Raw genomic sequence first — 6,921 nt, 5'->3', positions numbered from 1 at the left:
ACTTTACTATTTTACATTCCCACCAGTAATGCATGAGGGTCCCAATTTTTCCACATTTTCCTCCAAAAATTGTTAGTGTTTTGTTTTTTATTATAACCATCCTAGTAGGTATGAAGTGGTAGATCACTGAGGTTTTGAAATACATTTCCCTAATAACTAGTGATTTGGAGCCTCTTTCTATGTGCTTATTGATCATTTATGTATCTTCTTTGGAGAATATCAATTCAAATCCTTTATTTTAAACATTGGGTAATTTTGTTTTTAAACTATTGATTTGTAGAAGTTCTGGATATAAATCCCTAATCAGATATATAAATATTTTCTCCCATTTGTGGGCTGTCATTTTATATTCTTGATGATGTCCTTTAAAGCACAAATATTTTGAATTTTGGTGCTATAGGTAAGAAATCATTGCCTAATCCAAAGTCATAAAGATTTATTCCAATCTTTTCTTTTAAGAGTTTTATAGTTTTCACTCTTACATTTAGACATATGATCCATTTAGATTGAATTTTTGTATATGATATGACATAGGAGTTCAAATTCATTCTTTTGCATATGGGTAGACAGTTGTTCTGGCATCATTTGTTGAAAATATATTCTTCCTCCATTGAACTGTCTTGTCACCTATGTTAAAAAATCAATTCACCACAAATTTAATGATTTATTCCTGGGATCTCAGTGCTCTTCTACTTATCTATATTTCTACACTTATGCCAGTTCTATATTGTCTTGATTAATGTAGCTTTGTAGTAAGTTTTGATATCAGAAAATGCAAGTCCTCAAACTTTGTTTTCTCAAATATCGCTTTGGTTATGTTGGGTCCATTACATTTCTATATAAATTTTAGGATCAGCTTGTCAATTTCTGAAAAAAAAGCCAGGAATTTTCAATATTTACTGAGGAATAGTTTGTTACAATGAGACCTAGGTACCACAGAGATTACAGAGATGAAACCCAGTCTTTAATCCTAAAAGAATCAACAATCTTGTAATAACACATATATGTCAACCATCACTTTATTGCCTCTCAGCTCCAGATTCACTCCAGAATATATGCCCTTTGATAATGGGCAGAATTCTTTCGAGTGTCCCCTCCTTACAGTGAGCATGATGCTAAGTTTTCTTAGTAGAGGCTGTTGGAAAGATGTCTCCTGCTGTTTCTGACTACTGCATGGCGAGTTGGTGGAGTAGGTTTGAAGACATCTGGTGGAACTCTGTTTTGGTCACATTCCTAGAATACGCAGTCACTAGGCAACCTTGTAGTTTCAGCCTATCCTGGCAATAAGCTTCCCATGGACCCCTTGGCATGGAAACTGGTGTCCCAGAGTCTTCCTGCCCACATGAATGCCTCAATTCCCTGTGCAAACCTGCATGTGGATTGTCAACAGACTGGGAGTTTTCCACTGAGACATTACTGTGTGGCTTGCCTGCTGCCTGGATTCCCACCACCTGTGCATAACCATGCATCTGGCTTCTGATCTGCTAAGCTCTGGCTGCACACTGGAGGGATGCTTCCTGCTCTCCTAGTGACCCCAGACTAGCTCTGGCTAATGCAAACCAGTTAACTTTTCTGTTTCTGTTATCAGGCTGAACTACACCTTCTCCAATGAGGTCTGTATCCCAGGTCTGGGGAGGGGGCCCCCTTACAACTTTGTTCTTCTTTGATTACTCTCCTTCAGCCCTAGGGTACCTTATAGTTTTCTTTTACTGTCTTTGTTTCTGTATATTCATTTATCAGAGTTTAATAATTCTTTGTATTATACTTCTTCTATGTAACCCACTGTGTGATTGGATCCACACTGATACAACAAATAACATTACAGTTCGGAATTAGTTGGTTATATCTTAAGAGATCTGCTGGTGAGATAAGGATTTGGAGCTCACAGTCTATTGATGGAATCAGGAAAGACTTAATGAGGGAGTGCAATTTAAGATGAGCCTTGAAGTATGGATAAGGATTTCCTTTGAACTTACCATTAGGGAGCTTATCGTTTTAAGATGATTGCTCAGAATGATGGTTTCCAGCTGCATCCATGTCCCTACAAAGGACGCAAACTCATCCTTTTTTATGGCTGCATAATATTCCATGGTGTATATGTGCCACATTTTCTTAATCCAGTCTGTCACAGATGGACATTTGGGTTGATTCCAAGTCTTTGCTATTGTGAATAGTGCCGCAATAAACATACGTGTGTATGTGTCTTTATAGCAGCATGATTTATAACCCTTTGGGTATATACCCAGTAGTGGGATGGCTGGGTCATATGGTACATCTAGATCGAGATCCTTGAGGAATCGCCATACTGTTTTCCATAATGGTTGAACTAGTTTACAATCCCACCAACAGTGTAAAAGAACAGAAAACCAAACACCGCATGTTCTCACTCATAGGTGGGAACTGAACAGTGACATCACTTGGACTCGGGAAGGGGAACATCACACATCGGGGCCTATCATGGAGGGGGAGGGAGGAGGGATTGCATTGGGAGTTATACCTGATATAAATGACGAATTGATGGGTGCTGACGAGTTGATGGGTGCAGCACACCAACATGGCACAAGTATACATATGTAACAAACCTGCACGTTATGCACATGGACCCTAGAACTTAAAGTATAATAAAAAAAAAAAAAAAAGATGATTGCTCAGATCTCCACTTCAAGGGTAAAGACATTTACAATCTGAATTACACTATTTGTCCCAAACAGCTCTCCTTTACTCCTAACTGACAAACTTACCCTGGATTTTGCTAATGGTCTGGGTGGAGTTGCTAAACAAGGATTTAGAGATGAGCAGAAGAGATACCTGAACCTAAGTGGGTCCCTGACCCCCAAACAAGAAATATTTAAATGACATCATCTCCTCATAATTACTTAATTAAATGTCTGAAAGAAAGGCTTTGATGGACTGTTTAGTTTAGTTAGAAATGAACACCCATAGCCATATGTACCATTTAATTTCCTCTCCAAATGTTTGCATACTGTTGTGTAGATGTGGCCTATATTTTGGAAGATTTTTTTTCCTTTGAAGTACGTCATTACACTGTTTTATTTCCTATTTGAACACCAAGTACACATTACTTTTCATTTCTTTTTGCTTGCCAAGTCTTTTAATTTACTTTCATCTCTTTACAAATATCGAATAAAAAATAGTGATTTGCAGGGCTATTCGAAGCATGGTTCCTGGACCAACAGAATCAGCATCATTTGTGAGCTTATTAGAAAAGCAAATTTTGGGGCTTACCTCAGACTTAATGAATCAGAATCTCTGAGGGATGGGGCCCTGAATGTGTGTTTTAACCAGTTTTCTAGGTGATTTTATGCACACTAAAGTTTGAGAAGCACCAGTTAAGATTTTACAAATTGCATTTCATTTGAGACACATTCTAGAATTTAAAAAATATCTGTGATCTTAAAAGCCACTTCCAGTTGGGAGTGTGTATCTCCAGCAACCCTGATAGGTTGGCATCTAAATGCTGCTTAACATTTTTTACAGATGGGAGTTCACCACCTCACAAATCAATCTGTTACCTTTGGGAACAATTCAAATTATTGAAAAATCTCTAGGCCAGGCACAGTGGCTCTTGCTTGTAATCCCAGCACTTTGGGAAGCCGAGGTGGGAGGATCCCTTGAGCACAGGAGTTCAAGACCAGCCTAGGCAACACAGCAAGACTCCAGCTCTATAAAAAATAAAAAATAAAAATAAATAAATAAATAAATAAATAATCTGGTCATGGTTGTGTGTACTTGTGTACCCAGCTCTTAAGGAAGCTGAGGTGGGAAGGCTGCTTGAGCTCAGGAGGCTGAGGTTGCTGTGGACCATGATCATGCCCCTGTACTCCAGTCTGGGCAAGAGAGCGAGAATCTGTCTGAAAACAAAACAAAAAGAAGAAGAAGGAAGAAAAATCTCATTTATTATACATTTAATCCAAATTGAGTTAATTGCTCCTTTTGATCCTTGTTCCCAATCCTCCTCATGAGGAGCATGAAATAAATCTAGTTTCTTTTTTTTTTTTGGAGACAGTCTCGCTTTGTTACCCAAGCTAGAGTTCAATGGCACAATCTTAGCTCACTGCAACCTCTGCCTCCCAGGTTCAAGCAATTCTCCTGCCTCAGGGATTACAGGTGCCCACCACTACACCCTAATTTTTGTATTTTTAGTAGCGGGGTTTCACCATGTTGGCCAGGCTGGTCTTGAACTTCTGGCCTCCAGTGATCCACCCGCCTTGGCCTCTCAAAGTGCTGGGATTACAGGCATGAGCCACTGCACCTGGCCTAAATTCAGTTTCTTTTATACAGTGCAGACACTTAGATAAGTGAGACAGCTGTCTGCTCTCTCCTAAGAATTTTTCTTCTCAAGAGAGAACATTCTTAGTCCCTTTACTTTCCCCACCTAATAAAGCCTTTTGAATTCTTCATTCAGAATGTATTTATATATTGACATTCTGCTTAAAAACATGACATCCAGGCTGAGCACGATGGGGGCTCATGTCTGTAAGCTTAGAAGTTTGAGAGGCTGAAGCAGGAGGATGGCTTGAGCCCAGGAGTTCAAGACTGGTCTGAGTAACATAGCAAGACCCTGTCTTTACAAAAAAAAGAAAAGGAAAAACATCACCCACAGAATTAAATATAAACTTTTCCAAGATGTTTATCCAATTAAGGCTATTAAAGATTGTTCTACCAGATGTAGAAATTAACTGAATCCTCTCCTGGACTTTAGAAAGTTGAATTCCAAGCCTGATTTTGGACAGAACACTTAATTTCTGTGGATTTAATTAAAACTGGAATTACTATGTGGCACTTAAACCTGGGGAATTGCTAATGTTTAAGAAGCAGATATTGCCAATAGAACTTTTGAAAAGAATTGAAATGGAATGGTCACAAAAGCCAGAAGAATCAGTAGAAAGTCATGTTGCAGCTATTTGATTCTTTCTCTTAATAGGTGTGTGCTAAGACCTCATTCTGGACAAGTCCCAGGAGCCTGGGTTGGGCTTCAAGACAGGGTGTTCTTTGCCCAGGGTGCCATAGTTCTCCATAAGGAATCAGGGGTAATTGATAGATACAATGTTCTGCTGGTGGGCAAGGTTGGAATAAAGTTAGACAGTCCAAAACTGGGTCGAGCAGGCCTGCATGAAAAGAGATTGTTGGTTAAGAAAGGACAGATGACTGTGGATCAATAGCAGCGTGTTCTCATCCATGTCTTTTCATGCTTGCTTCCACAGATATGCTGTATGACTTTAAAGATCAGAAGACAAGTGACATGCCCGTAATCTCAGCACTTTGGGAGGCTGAGGAAGGTAGATCACTTGAGGTCAGGAGTTTGAGAGCAGCCTGGCCAACACAGTGAAACACTGTCTCTACTAAAAATACAAAAATGAGTGGGGCCTGGTGGTGCATGCCTGTAATCCCAGCTACTCAGGATGCTGAGGTGGGAGAATTGCTTGAATCTGGGAGGTGGAGGTTGAAGTGAGCCTAGATTGCACCACTGCACTCCAGCCTGGATGATGGAGCAAGACTCCATCACCGCACCCCTACTGCCAAAAAAAAAAAAAAAAAAAAAAAGAAAGATGCGTGAACGGTTGAAGCCCAAGAGCACAAAATTACAAAATTTTGGCACTATCAAATGACAGAAAAGTTAACAACAACCAAAAAAACAAAGGTAGAAAGATGTTGAACCCAATAGAATGCTTTTGTTGCAGTATAAAACGGAATTTAAACTGGCTAAACAAAAGAGATTTATTTGTTTGCACAATTAAAAAGTAAAGATGTAGAACCATCTTCAAGAGTGGCCTCATCAATCTTTCTCTGGGATTCCGTGGGCCTTGCCATCCTGCATGTGTTATGTTTATCCTCAGGCTAGGCCAGGGGGTCATTTCCTGGGGAAGAGAGCATGTAGCTCCTGAAGGGTTGATTGAAAGGCTTGTGGTTTGCCTTGATTAGCTTACTTCTGGACCAATCACTGTAGCTAGGGGGAGTGCCTTGTACTGTAGAAGGAGATAGTATAATTGTTTTTTAATGTCTCATGATATGTTTGGCTGTGTCCCCACCCAAATCTCATCTTGAATTGTAACTCCCACAATTCCCACATGTCGCAGGAGGAACCCAGTGTGAGGTGATTGAATTATGGGGGGAGGTCTTCCCTGCGCTGTTCTTTTGATAGTGAATGAGTCTCACAAGATCTGATGGTTTTAAAAATGGGAGTTTCCCTACACAAGCTCTCTTTTTTGTCTGCTGTCATCCATGTAAGATGTGACTTGCTCCTCCTTGCCTTCTGCTGTGATTGTGAGGCTTCCCCAGCCATGTGGAACTGTATGTCCATTACATGTCTTTTTTGTAAATTGCCAAGTCTCAGGTACGTCTTTGTCCCCAGCGTAAAAACAGACTAATACACCTCCCAAACCCCACAGCTGCTAAATAGTGAGGGAAGAGTGAGTCATCACTTGAGCAGACTGCAACTCAAGGCCTACATAATCTTAATGCCTACTGATCTCTTGTTTCTTCCAGGAAAAGCTCCAGGGAGGGCTTTGGAGGGACTGGTCCATGTGCTCTTTCCTGAACCAATGCTAGGTTTAAGGGGGATAGGCCAGAGTTGTGTGTTAGCTGCCAGAAGTGAATGGGAAGAGTCAGCACCACACAAACAACATGGAACGAACTCCTCATAGTCACCACAGTCCCTTCAGTGTGTTTTCTGGATTAGTGATAGTGATACCACAGTTATAAAATAGTCTCCATTTTCTGCTCCAGAGAATGATTTTATTTTCATTTTCATTCTTTGTAGAGCTTATTTATGTGTTTTTATAATCTGTTGACTTGGTTTTTTAAAAACTAATTTTCATTTCATTTTCATGTAAAGGATCAGTGATATCTTTCTTGGTAATCTGCAAATTCCTCCAAAGCAGGTGTCCTCTTCTCTTCTCT

Source organism: Colobus angolensis, unplaced genomic scaffold, assembly GCF_000951035.1.
Source record: "Colobus angolensis palliatus isolate OR3802 unplaced genomic scaffold, Cang.pa_1.0 Scaffold279, whole genome shotgun sequence".
Taxonomy (NCBI): Eukaryota; Metazoa; Chordata; class Mammalia; order Primates; family Cercopithecidae; genus Colobus; species Colobus angolensis.
This window is presented reverse-complemented; position numbering follows the sequence as displayed.